At 36.8% G+C, this 14943-nt stretch overlaps 2 long non-coding RNA genes across 2 annotated transcripts; one reads left to right on the forward strand and one right to left on the reverse strand.

Moving 5' to 3' along the window:
* Positions 1-220: 220 nt before the first annotated feature.
* Positions 221-1424, reverse strand: LOC131608234 (uncharacterized). The gene is made up of 3 exons (XR_009285540.1): positions 1130-1424; positions 775-880; positions 221-514 (listed from the first exon to the last, which is right to left on the reverse strand). It is a non-coding gene; the product is annotated as an uncharacterized LOC131608234 (long non-coding RNA).
* Positions 1425-4304: 2880 nt separating this feature from the next.
* LOC131608235 (uncharacterized) lies at positions 4305-6618 on the forward strand. The gene is made up of 3 exons (XR_009285541.1): positions 4305-4810; positions 4922-5254; positions 5603-6618. It is a non-coding gene; the product is annotated as an uncharacterized LOC131608235 (long non-coding RNA).
* The last annotated feature ends 8325 nt before the right edge of the window (positions 6619-14943 follow it).

Consider the following 14943-nt stretch of genomic DNA (forward strand, 5'->3'; position numbering starts at 1 on the left):
TATAAAAAAACAAAAAAAAAAACAACTTAAATACATATAATTTATAGGGTCCATTAAGAACACGATAACATAAATAGTATTAAAAAAAATTTAAGAGCAATAAAATTTAATAATATTTCTTAATATTTCATTACAGGAACATAGTAACATTGCATAAAGATATTTAGTTGAAAACTTAATAACCCCTCCCTGTGTAGCAGAAAGAAAAGTAATTCTGGCGGGAGTATGAATTATTCATCAAAATGGCACCTCAAATGCTCTTTTTTTTATGTTGAAACCTGTGTATAAAAGTGCAGCAGAAATTCTGTAGTTTTAGCAGGTGTGGACAAGTGAGGAAAATAGCCATCATTAGTGTGTCTTTTCAACTGTTGTAGAGTGTATAAAATATCACATATATATGTGTACTACTTTGGTGTACCATTAATCCCATGCCACTGTTACTGTGTACTGTCTGCATTAGGTATACTGTGCGAAGGTAAACCTACCCAAAAAAGTAGATAATACATCCTGTCACCTGCAACACAAATTAAATAATCATAATTTCCACTGTGCAGCAAAGTGGTTCCCTATACAAATAATAATTCAATTGTATTTCTCTCTTGACCCTTAGATTCAAATCAACCCTCTCCCCATTCAACTCTAAAGAAGCAATGCAAAAGGAACAAAATAGCATAGCAAACTAATCAAGTCTGCATTATTTTTTGCCAAGATAAGTGGTTTGCACCACACAAAAAAAAAGTGCGAAAATTAAAACTCCATGTTTAAGGTGCATACGAAAATTCTATTCTGATGCAGTGGCTTGCTTCAGATATGCAATAAGATCAGCATGATCCTGAGGCTTCTTAAGACCAGGAAACACCATCTTTGTCCCTGGGATGTACTGCACAAGAACAAAACAATAAGTAAATCAGTGCCATACTTGGTCGAACAACACTTTTACAATTTTACCTCATCAATATTATATATCCATAATAAATTAACAGCACAACAGCTTATTCATAATAGAAAACTCTAAATCCTGAAATGATAATGTACAAAGAAGCATCAAACGAATCATAATACCCACTTGACAGAGACATTTTTATGTCATTTAAAAAGAAACACTGAAATACTGATCAATATGTTGTACCTTCTTAGGGTTAAGCAAGTAATCATACAGGGCTTTCTCATCCCGTTCACAACCTTGTTCTTGTTAGCCGCAGAATAGAAGTATCAAGGAGTTGTCCCAGATTGTCTCCCAAACAAACCATTCAGATTGGGTCCTAAGGTTGCGAACAAATAAAGGAAACAATTTTATGTACCTTAATCACATACATTAAGTTAAGGAACCAATAAAGCCATATTACACTCTTCAACATACATATACCCTGCACTATACAGTCACAGACATAAGAATATAACCTTTTAATGAATAATAATTTGTAAAATGAAATAAATTATGCAAAAGCTTCTTAAGCCACTGCCGCTTTCCGCTCACGCATATCAGAAACAACTCTTACTTCACCAACTATTTCTCCAAATATTTATCAAAAAAGACCAATTACAACACACTAAAATGACAAAGTTCTACATAGAAAATGTTGTGAAAAACGATACCAATAACAAAGTATAATAGGGAATTATAGGGGAGAAGAAGAACACAATAATTGGTTATAACCGTTATTCTTTTACTTTCTCTTAAAACAAGATTACAAGTTTACAAGAATAACAAATAACCTCTCTCACCCTAAATTAGGATTTACAGCTTAGCAATAATGAGAGACTAGTATGCTATTTATAATAAAACCTAACATACTAACTAATGGGCTTTTTCCACAAGGCCCATTACACAAGTCAACTTAATAAACAAGCTAACTTAACAAATTAGGGTTTAAACACTAAAACCTAATTTAACATGCTAACAACCCTAGCATCTTCGACACAAGCATGTGAACAACCTTCGACTTCATGCTTAACCCTGTCGAACCAAGAAGCTACCCTTCGGCCATACTAGAGTTCGATCCAAAATCTCACAAATCTCCACCTTGGATCTAACTCTACAACATCAAGGGAACAAACTAGCTTTCTTCATGCAGCTTTATCAGCTGCATACAGTGGAAAAACTTGCAACTCGGCAATGTCTTGGTGATCATATCAGCAGCATTGTCTTCAGTCGAAACCTTCAGCACTTGGACTTCTCCACGCTTGATTACTCCTCTGACGAAATGCAGCCTCACATCAATGTGCTTAGCTCGCTCATGATAGGCTGAATTCTTCGACAGGTGTATTGCACTTTGACTATCACATTTAACAGTGATACCTCGACCTTGAAGTTTCAGCTCCTTCGCAAAACCTTCAAGCCACAATGCTTCTTTCACAGCTTCAGTTAATGCAATGTACTCCACTTCAGTGGTTGATAGAGCAACAACCTTCTGAAGTGTTGCTTTCCAACTAATGGTTGTGCCAAACATAGTGAAAACATATCCAGAAATAGATTTCCTGGAATCCATACAACCTGCATAATCAGAGTCGACATATCCTTCGATTACTGCTTTACCATCTTCACCCAAGGCTCCACCATAAATTAGGACTCTATTCAGAGACCCATTTATGTACCTTAAAATCCACTTCAATGCTTGCCAGTGAGCCTTTCCAGGATTCGCCATTGTCGCACGCTCGCGAAAAATGAACAGAGTCGCCACCAATATATTTATCCCATAAGGGAAAGGAATATCAGAAAACCTAACAAAGGAAGGAACAGGGTCTTGCGACCAGAGAATCAAGGTGCGGGAGTCGGTTACGCGAGGGGAAGGTATTAGCACCCCTCACGCCCATCGTACTCGATGGTATCCACCTATGTTCGTTTCTATCTAAAGGGTGTAAAACTATGTCTATGTCTAAATGCGAAATGAATGCAAAATGTAGGGAAAAGAAAGAATTGTACTCGCACGGGCCCTACCCCGCTGCCTACGTATCCTTTTCAGGAATCAGAGTTACCGTAGCTCGGCTCACGATTTTCTGTTTGTTTTTGTGTTTTTTAGTTGGGCGGAGTCAACGTTCACGTTCTTGCATAAGGGATCGCCTACGATGCGTACGAACGGAAATGACATTGCCCTTAGGTGCCAACGAGGCAAAAGAAAAGGAATGATTGGTTTGTGTCTTTTAGGGTAGATGGGTGATGAACAGTTCCCAATACCGGGCCACTCACCACTTTCTCTACTTTGTTTTAGTCTGAACCATTGTTAGATGTTTTAAAGTGTTTTTGGTTGTGTATTTTTTAAGGGAATTTACTTCACGATTCGAATCACATAAAATGTATAATGATCGAGAAGCAGATTAGGGAATGAATCCCACTCACTTCCCTCCCATTATATAATGTTCGAGAAACAGATTAGAGAATGAATCTCACTCATTTCTCTCCCATTAATTAATGTTTGAGAAACAGATTAGGGAATGAATCCCACTCGTTTCTCTCCCATTAAGTAGTGACCGAGAAACAGATTAGGGAATGAATCCCACTCGTTTCTATGCCACTAAGTGATTGAGAAATAGATTAGGGAATGGATCCCACTCATTTCTCTATCACTCGCTTAATGTGACTCGGATCTTCCGTTTATTAATGTTTTAAAAGTTGAAAAGAAAAAGAATGCAATAGGAAACTAAATCTAAATTCTAATCTAAGCCATTCTATTCTAAGTTGTTTATACAATTCTAAAGTTAACAAGGAAGGCCAAAAATATGGCCAAAAGCTAATCAACAAAGTCACACAAAAATCATACAAAATAACATGAAACTAGCACAAAACAATTCAAGCCTCAATGTAAAAATTACACTAAAAAATACTACTATTTTTATGAGTTTTTTATGAAGGAATTTAAATGCCAAAATTAATCTAAAAAAATTCTACTATTTTAATGGTGATTATTGTTTTGGAACCTAAAAATTAAAAGAAGTTCTATGTAAAAACTCTTAAAATGATTGATTAAATTCCACGAATTATCGGTTTTATTATACTCTAAGTCATTTTTATTACTTAAAAAAAGCATACAAAACTATATGAAAAAAGCCTAAAACCAACATGAAAATATGTACACAGGGGGGTGCGAAATTTGAATATGGTGGTGCAGTCGGCAGTCTGGGCGCAGGCCCATTGGGAATAGCCCAATACACTTCTTTGTTGTTTCAGATTTTTCTATGGCCAAAAAATGGTAGTGTAGCGGGCCTTATGGGGGGTGTCAGTAGCGTTTCAATGGAGGCCCAAGATTTGCATCAGATTATTATTACTCAGAATAAAAAACAACTATTTAAATAAAAGAGAAATTGAGAAATTAAGATTTGGGATTAGGGTTTATACGTGAATGAAGGTTCAGAATCTTCACCTCCCTTCTTACGAGCGGCGACGGCGGCGGTGCGAATGGCTTCCTCTTCTCCGATCCTCACTCCTCACGACAGCGGCGCCCTCAATAAACTCCCTTCTCCGGTCTAGTTTTCTCAAAATCTCTCCGATTCACTTCTCTTGCGGCTCAATATTTCGCTCTCGAGTCTCTGTTTTTCGTTTCGGATTGCGTGGATTGTGATGTTATCCTGTTGATGATGAAGATTGAAATTGCGGTTTGGCGGAGGTGATTGAGACGCGTGAAGTGTTGAAGACGAACGATGATGAACGGAGTTGATGTGGTTGTTGTTATGAAGCGTGAAGAGAGGAATGGCGACTCAATCGTGAGACGATGATGAATGTAGCGCTATTGCGAAATTCTCGAAGATGCGGAATCGCAAAATCATGTGATTATAGAGTGCTGCGATTTGATGACATCCACGATGAGAAATTCAAGTAAGTGCACGTTGATCTTTCTCTTTTACATTCTGATTTACATTTCTCCTTCTTCTTCTTGCTGACTTTCGAATTCACACATGTCGCGACGCCGTTGCTCTTGTGATGCAGGGACGAATGATGCGCGATGAACCTTTCCACAAATCAATGAACACTGAGACTCGATGATTGAAGACTTTTCTGTGGATAGAGATGCAGAATCGTGATGAGTTTCTCGTGTGACTGTTTCTGTTAGGATCTTTTCTTGGTTTTCAAGGATGAAGAATGGAGAGAGGGAAGATCGATGATGATTATGAAGAGATGGTGAAGTGATGGAGGTTGAATGATGGTGGTGGTTATGGAGCATGAAGGATTTCCGAGATGGAGAAAATGAAGAATGAGCATGGAGATTATGGTGTGTGAAGAATGGCCTCCTCGAAAATGAGGCTAATGCAGAATATATAGGTAATCCCTTTTTTTCTTCTCCAATTCTGAAATTCTATAACCGATTCTGTTAGGAAGTTTTCAGTTAGTTCTGTTAGAGGTTGTTAGGTTGTTAGGCTTAAAATTGAAAAAAAGCTACTGTTAGCAGTTAGATAGTCGAGTGAAACTCCCCCATTTCCATATGCAGCCTTGGTTTAAATGTGTTACCCTGAATTTGTTTGTGAAGCTTAGGGCATGGTTACGGTCTGAATTTTATACTGATTTGGTGTGAACTGATGTGGATTTGTGTGAAAAGCTGTTTGAATATGTTTGAAACTAGAATTGAGTGTGATGTTTGGTGGTTACAAATCTGTTATGGAGGTTTTGTAGGTACATGATGCAGCAGGTAAGGAATAGCATGGCATTTGAAGTGAAGAAGACATATGGTGCATTAAAGATAAAAAATTGCTTGAAGAGTTTGAAGAGATGCCTCCTTTTAAGATAGACTTAGGAATCAGCAGCATTGAGTTCAATGTGGGTTATGTCTGTTTTATTCAGGGCTGCCAGTTCAGGTGTTCTTGTGCAAGACCCGGTTTCTCTTGATGTGCATCAAGATGTCTTTGGATCATGCATTCAGAAGGAGGACACGTTGCATTGGTTGTACTGCTTGACATGATGATAGATGAAGGCGAAGAAGCTTTAGAAACAATAGGCTCATGTGTATTTTGTGTAGTGTTTCTTGATGTTGTAATTTTGGCATAAGTTTGTGATGTAATGAATGAAATTTTTAGTAATGAATTTTTCGTGTAGGACTTTGTATGATGAGGTTGGAATGATAAAGGTTGTATTTGTTTTTTTGTATAATTTCTTTGTGGTAACAGTACTGTAATAAGTGGATGGATTTCATAATGGACACTTTGCAATGATACTGAAATAGTGATATTGATAATTTGAACTTGAAATATCTTTATGCTACTGCCAGCATATTAATGTCTTCCACCTTGCTAGCTTTTGAATTCAAAGGTAGAAACCCGAGTATTCAAAACAAACTTTCTTCTCCAAATTGCATATCTCTTTTTCTTGATTTTGAAACAACATTAGCGGCATGATGATCATGTAATGAAACCCGAAGCCTTGACACTTTGACTTTGTAAGAAATCTCTGTCCCTCGATTAGTTAATTCAATCTCTTCCCACCTTTGCAAATTAGAGTAGAACCAACCAAGTGGGATGGTAACCAAAGATATAGATCACATTAGTATAGTCAAAATGTCAACCTTGTATGGTTGCCTTTAACTAAAGTGAACAACTTTGCCAATAATCTCCACACGTCCTTTTTGTCAATATATCAGTAACATCTCCAATTGAACCACTAGGCGTTCTCAACCATACCGAGTCTACCAAGCGCCTAGGGAAATAAACCCTAGGTCAAGACATTCCATGTGAATAGAAACCCTCTGATGAAGTGTTTTTCAAGAGACTGAACCAATCATCATCTTCTGATCAAGCATCTTTTTGAGGAAATAAATAAGCTTGTGCCAAAACCTCTATGAGACCTTGATTTGCTCTGTGACCCTTGATCTCATGCTTTTAGATGTTTTAGTTAGTGTATGAATGTGAAGTCATGCAAATGCCCTAATGAAGGTATGCAGATGAAATGAGAAGCCTAAGCCAGTTAGAAATTAAGGGTAGGACAAATTTGGGGTATGACAGCCATGTACCTGCTTACAAGACTTACTGCGTATGCTATGTCGGGTCTAGTACAAACCATAGCATACATCAAAGAACCAACTATATTAGCATATGGGATGCTATTCATATAGGCTCTTTCCACATCAGTACTGGGACACTGATCAATACTCAGCTTGAATTGAGGGTTTGTTGGAGTCACAACTGGCTTTGAATTCGACATACCAAACTTTTCAAGAATCTTCCGTAGATATGCCTCTTGAGATAGGCATAACTTCGACTTCTTTCTATCTCTTCGAATATCAATTCCAAGAATCCTGGAAGCAGCTCCCAAATCCTTCATATCGAACTCCTTTTTGAGTTCAGCCTTCACCCTCATCACATCTTCGACACTGTTGCTTGCTATGAGAATATCATCCACATAAAGCAACAAAATAACAAATGAATTACCAGGTCGAAATCTGAAGTAAACACAGTGGTCGAACTGACTTCTAATGAAACTTATGCGTGCCATGAACTTGTCGAATCTCCTATTCCACTGTCGAGGAGATTGTTTCAGCCCATACAAAGATCTCTTTAACTTTCACACATAATCTTCCTTCCCCTTTTCGACATACCCTTCAGGTTGCCTCATCAGGATCGTTTCATCTAAATCACCATACAAGAACGCAGTCTTCACATCCATCTGTTCCAGTTCAAGATCGAACTGTGCCACCATGGCAAGCAACATTCGAATGGACCTATGCTTCACAACAGGAGAAAACACATCATTGAAGTCGACACCTTCTTTCTGAGTGAAACCCCTTGCAACTAACCTTGCCTTGTATCTTTTCGACGTCACTCCTTCAATTCCTTCCTTAACTTTGAAAATCCATTTACAGCTGACTAACCTTGCCCCAACAGGTTTCTTGATCAGTTCCCAAGTATGATTATCATGAAGAGATTTCATCTCATCATCCATGGCCTTCAGCCATTCAGTCTTATTTCGACTCCTCATAACTTCCTTATAGTCTCTAGGTTCTTCGTCTAGAACCTCACTTGCAGAGATTAAGGCATAAGCTATAAGATCTGCATATCCAAGTCTCTGAGGTGGCTTGATGACTCTTCTCGACCTATCTCTCGACAATAGGTAGTCATCGTCAGTTTCCTCAACTTCAGCATCTTCTGCTTCTTCTTCGACTTCATCTGGGATATGCAATTCAGCATCAACATGCTCCACCTCAACAGGAATTTCTACCTGTTCCAGCTCTTCGTCAGATGTTTCTGTACTTCGACCAACATCATCAGTTTTCTTAAAAGCCATTTCAGCTTCATTGAAAATTACATCTCGACTGGTGATACACCTCCTGTGACCTGGCTCTAGGCACCATAGCCTATAAGCTTTGACTCCTTCAGGGTATCCCATGAACATGCATTTCAGAGCTCTAGGTTCGACCTTGTCTTGCCTAATGTGAGCATAGGCTACACAGCCAAATACTCTCAGTTTGTCGAGATCTGGTGGATGTCCCGACCAAACTTCTTCAGGTGTCTTCATATCTAACGCTGTCGAAGGACATCTGTTTATTAGATATGTTGCTGTCGAAACAGCCTCAGCCCAGAACACCTTCTTTAACCCCGCACTAGTCAACATGCATCTGACTCTCTCCAAAATAGTTCGATTAAATCTTTCAGCCAAACCATTTTGCTGTGGAGTACCTGCAGTAGTTCTGTGCCATGCAATACCAAAGGCAACACAAAAGCTGTCGAATGCCTCATTGCAAAATTCAAGGCCATTGTCGGTTCTCAACCTCTTGACCTTCCTGCCAGTCTGATTTTCAACCAGAGTCTTCCAACTTTTGAAATTCTCAAAAGTTTCATCCTTAGTCTTCTGGATGAATACCCATAATTTTCTGGAATAATCATCTACTATGGATAGAAAATACCTTGCTCCTGAATGTGATGCACACCTTGCAGGCCCCCAAAGATCAGCATGGATGTAATCAAGGGATCCATGTGTTCTTTGTTTGCCTTTGTTGAACTTCACTCTGCAAGATTTTCCAAGTACACAGGGTTCACAAAACTTCAGCTTTTCGACTTTGTCTCCACCAAGCAGATTTTGTTTCCCTAATTCGACCAGACCCCTTTCACTGACATGGCCCAATCTCATGTGCCAGATTTCTGTCTTCGACAAAGGTTTCGTGGATACAACATTTGTCGAACCACTTACAACTTCAGCCTCAAGGGTATACAAGCCTTGTTTCTTCACGCCTCTCAAGACTTCCTTCGAACCCTTCATGACTCTTAGGATACTTTTCTCTCCTTGGAAAACATATCCTTTCTTGTCGAATTCACCAAGAGAAAGCAGATTTCTCTTCAAATCAAGAACAAACCTGACTTCAGTCAACAACCTTATTGACTCATCATGGAGCTTGAATCTAATAGATCCAATACCTGCAATCTTGCAAGCCTTGTTGTTTCCCAGCAATACTGATCCACCATCTTGATCACATAATTCCTCGAACAAGTCTTTGTTTGGAGTCATGTGCCAAGTGCACCCTGAATCCATAATCCACTCTCTTCTCGAGTCACTGCTTGAAACTACAAGAACATCAGATGATTCAAAATCATCTTGAACAATGGCTGCATTGCCATTATCCTTACCTCCATGATCTTTCAGGCGTTCAGGGCACACCTTTCTTGTGTGACCCTCCTTCTTACAATGATAGCATCGAATGCCAGATGCTTCGCCACTGTAAGACTTCGACTGGCTTTTGCCTTTCTTCTTGTCGAACTTACCATCCTTTCGTAAGAGTTTTCCTTTAACGGCTAAACCTTCGCCAACAGTCGAAGGTTTATGCTCCTTTCGTTCATTCAAGTCCTTAGAGTACAAGGCTGATTGAACTTCTTCAAACGTCAGGGACTCCCTTCCATACAAGAGAGTTTCTTTGAAGTGAGCATGTGATCGAGGCAAAGAACACAATAGTAACAGCGCTTGATCTTCATCATCGATCTTCACATCAATATTTTCAAGATCAAGAATCAGCTTGTTGAACATGTCCAACTGCTCAGCCAATACTTTGTCTTCAATCATCTTGAATGAATACAAAGCTTGCTTCAGGTAGAGTCGATTTACCAGCGATTTGGTCATATACAAACTTTCAAGTTTCACCCATAACCCTGATGTCGTCGTCTCCTTTGATACCTGCCTGAGAACCTTATCACCAAGGCTCAACAAAATTGCGCTGTGTGCCTTCTCAATCATAGTCGTCTTCTCCGCTGCCGTTAATGCAGCATTCATGGCTGCCTCTCCCTTCAACGCTTCCAAACAACCCTGTTGAACCAGTAGGGCTTTCATCTTCAAGCGCCACAGACCGAAATCATTCACTCCGGTGAACTTTTCAATCTCATACTTTGTTGACGGCATCTTCTCCACGCTCACCGCACCAATTTGTTGTGAAAAACGATACCAATAACAAAGTATAATAGGGAATTATAGGGGAGAAGAAGAACACAATAATTGGTTATAACCGTTATTCTTTTACTTTCTCTTAAAACAAGATTACAAGTTTACAAGAATAACAAATAACCTCTCTCACCCTAAATTAGGATTTGCAGCTTAGCAATGATGAGAGACTAGTATGCTATTTATAATAAAACCTAACATACTAACTAATGGGCTTTTTCCACAAGGCCCATTACACAAGTCAACTTAATAAACAAGCTAACTTAACAAATTAGGGTTTAAACACTAAAACCTAATTTAACATGCTAACAACCCTAGCATCTTCGACACAAGCATGTGAACAACCTTCGACTTCATGCTTAACCCTGTCGAACCAAGAAGCTACCCGGCCATACTAGAGTTCGATCCAAAATCTCACAGAAAAAAACAATAAATTGTTTCCATGACAGAGGAACAAACTCCATAAATTCATTCACCACTGTTCTTTGGCACAAATTCACAAAAAACCAGGAGGCATGAATTAACACTATAATAGTAAAAAAAATAGTAGTAGCGGCAGAAATACCTCATGAGGCATGAGAGATTTTGGAATAACCCTGTAATTTCATAGTGATATCAATCAATAACAATACAAATCTAACAAACTGATAACAATCATTAGCAACATAAAGCTTACATAGTTAGGTTATATGATTCACGACTCAGTCCTCGATGAATAGCAGGACATTAGATTGAAACAGGCAAACTTCTTTCATGGAGAGGCATCTCGCTTTTCTTTGACAACCCTTGTTGCCATCCTCCGCTGCTTCACTCTCTTGGCAAACTTCTCCCACTATTTTTCTCCAAACATATCTAATAATCTGCAAAAAAATAAAACAATCACAAAAAAACCCTAATCTAATCATCTGCAAAAATAAACCAGATACAAAACAAAAACCAGGTTCTATTATACAAAAATTATGAATTTTGACAAATATAACAAAAAAACCAGATTAAAGATAAATGATTTCAAAAAACCAGATGCATGACAAAAAAAATAGTTAAAGAACAAATATCACAAATGAATAAACTTTTAGAAACCATTAAACCAACACAAACATCATGACACAAAGTTTAAATAAAAACCAGGTTAGGTTATACTCAAAGTTTTGATTTTTGACAAATATAACAACCATACCAGATTAATGATAGTGGATTTAAAAAAACCAGATCCCTAAATAAAAATAAAAGCAGTTAAAGAACAATTATTAACAATGAATAAAGTTCAGAAACCATTAATGGTCAAAGTTTTGATTTTTGACAAATTTAACAAAAAAAATCAGATTAAAGGTTCTGGATTTCAACACAACTTTTCATATGCATGAGGAAATAAAAAACCAGTTAAAGAACAGAATCAAGAACGAAGAAAGTTCAAAAATAGTCTTACATCGTTATCAACGACAACCATCTCAAAATGTTTCTTATTTTTGTTAACAACCCATTTGTGATGGATTCAAACGACTATTTTCCACATCTCCTTCATCTCATTGATGTTCTTCACGGGCTCAAACGGCCTACCCATATGGATCTCAAAAACCAAATAACGAATTAAAACAAGTTAGGGTAAAACAAAGTTTGAGAAAAGGAAAATGTTGTTGGTAGAATAGAGAGAGAATAGAAAGATTTTGAGGAAAAAGGAAAGATGATGGAAATACTGTGAATAGTATGCACATTGGGAGCATAAAGTTTAGAGCAGAGTTGGATTCCTTACCCGGTACATTTCTAAAGCTGTTGTTCATGTCAGCTGCTTTTGGTTCAAATGCAACTAAAGTGAGTTCAAATAATATAAATATAATCGTTTTCAGCTTATAGCCTTGTAAAGAATGTTTCTAATGTAACCAAAATCAATTAAAAGTCTGACAAATGGTTAGATTAGACTCAAATTGCCCCCAAAATTGAGAGTTGGCACAAAATTAAGCAAGGGTATTGTTGTCTTTTCCAGAACAATTTCCCTTCTTATATTATAGACATTTGATTGGCACATCACATGCATAACCAATTAAAGTTTGAGAATTCTCTAATTAACCGAAAATTTTGAGAACCAGTATAGTGCTGTTCCCGTAAGCAACCATGTAGGGGATCCAATTCAGAAGGAAATTATGGATTCAACACAACTCATAGGAGATACAACAACCACTGCTACTACTACTATTGACACCGGCGAGAAGAAAAACCGTCACAAGAGCAAGAAAGGAATAGTTGATAAGATTAAGGAGAAGCTTCATGGAACACACCGTCATGATCAACAGAAATAACTAACTAGTTCTGTTTTTTATTGTACTTCATGTGTAACGTTTACTCAGCTATGGTAATTCAGTTTACTCAACTATGGCAATTCAATAAGTGTTTCTTATTTCTTAACCACTTGTATTTTATATGAAAACAAACATAGTGCACATCTTAATACACTAGATACTAGCTTGACCTTTAGGGGTTGTCTGGAAGTTGGTTTTTGGAGGATTTTGAAGGACAATGTTTTGTGTTTTGGAGGGTTGCGTCTATATCTAGAAATATAGACTAGAAATATGTTGATATTTTTAAATAATTTAAAAAACAATAAACTACATTAGCATATAAGATCATATAATTTTTTAAACCTTTTAAAAAATATCAAACATACTGTTAGATATAGACACAACCCTCTGAAACATTCTCCTCTAAAACTCCTTAAAAACCAACTCACAAACAACCCCCTAAGAGGGGCGTGGGGCGGATCTACTCTAAGCTATGGTGTGGCTATTTTCTCTTTTCTTTTTATTATTATTTTAAAATCTAATAGTTCAAATTCATTGTCATATTCTGATATAAAAATGTCATTTCTATAATCTTTTTTTTTAATGTTTTAAAAATTAAATCGATTATCAAATTCATAAGGATGAGTTACTGATATATTGATTAAAATATAAGATTTCCGGTCGAACCGCATGACTAAACCGAATAATTTAATTGAATAACTTAATTGAATAAATTGATCTCTATGATAAAATTATATAGTTATTATACTGGTCAAATTAGGTGATTGGATCTCCAAAAAAATCATGACATTTACTAAATTTCAAAGTCTTTCTTTAAATTCAAATTCTAAACATAATCATTACACACAACAAAATAATACAACATAGAAATCTAAATAAATTTTGAACAAAATCTAATTGAAACATAAACTAAATTTAAAAAGTATAATGTCTAATATATTTGATTTCAAAAAAAAATTATTCTAAATAAATTATCAAAACGCCGTCGTTTTGTCTGAAGAAAGAAAAACAAATATTTATTCGGTTGGTTTTTCGAAATCGCTGATTTTCGTCAATTTTGTCGGACTCTCACTTGTTTAATAGCTTATCTGATCCAGCATTCAAATCAGGCCGATGACCTTTCTGATTCACAATTCAACTGACAGGTCCGATATGGTTTTTAAAACACTATCACCACCTCTCAAGTTTCTCTCACTTTTATATTTGTTAATCCTTCATATTTGGGCTTTAAAAATATTTTTTTCTTATTTTAAATATAATTGAATTAATATTTTTTTATGTTTAGCCACACCAATATGGAATGTCTAGATCCGCCCCTGAAGAGGGGATGCATAAAATTCATGAAGGATGGCATGAATTAGCTCGAGTTTAATAAATACAACGATATGTGACTTCTAAAACATATCAAGGTAAAAATGGTAATATGGATCAAAAGCATTATCTAAGAAGCACTGATTTCGAATATCAATAAGATATGGTCTCAATTTATTGTTTGGTGGATCAAGATGATCAAATAAGCATGAGGAGTGGATAATGCCGTGAAAAACGAGCGAGAAAGGACATCTTTAACAATATTGTCAGACCAAATTTATACTCAATAGACTCATCCCAACTGCTATCCTAGATTATTTTTTCAATGGACTCAAACTAGATATGAGACGTGATATTGTGACCCAATCATCATACTCACCATCCAAATCCTTCTCCTTAGTCCAAATTATTTGAAGACAGTTATAGATGTTTTGGTCCGTTCGCAAAGCCTATAGAAAAAGGTGCTAAGATCGATCCTTAAATGGAAAGGTACACAGAGTAGTTAGGCCTTCTTTATAACAAGAAGTAAGAAATTCGACCCTCCAGCACATCAATTACCTTTTAATCTAATTTTAAGGTTGACCGCACAACATGCCACATCATACACAAACATTTTCAACCATTTTTAGTATATAAAGTTAAAACACGTCATTTCATATATAAAAAACCATTCTCACTCACACATTACTTCTGATTTCTCTCATTGACTTAAGTGTTGAATAACTTTGTAGGTTAGCCACGTATCCACCGCATCAGAAGTACATATCCACAGTAGCAAGACACAACTTTGCTACCTCACCATTCATTTCTAGTTCCTAACCAAATAGTGGTACCTTCCATGGAAATCGATTTCTAATTCTTACTAATTTCACGAAAAACATTTTCTCTACACCAAATATCTAAATCTCCTTTTCTTGAAGTTTCGAAGATCTTACTCCTCAAACTTTTAAATCTTTCTCCAACAGATCTATCATCATATTCATCGAGCATTGGACA

This window comes from Vicia villosa, linkage group LG5 (genome assembly GCF_029867415.1).
Source record: "Vicia villosa cultivar HV-30 ecotype Madison, WI linkage group LG5, Vvil1.0, whole genome shotgun sequence".
Lineage (NCBI taxonomy): Eukaryota > Viridiplantae > Streptophyta > Magnoliopsida > Fabales > Fabaceae > Vicia > Vicia villosa.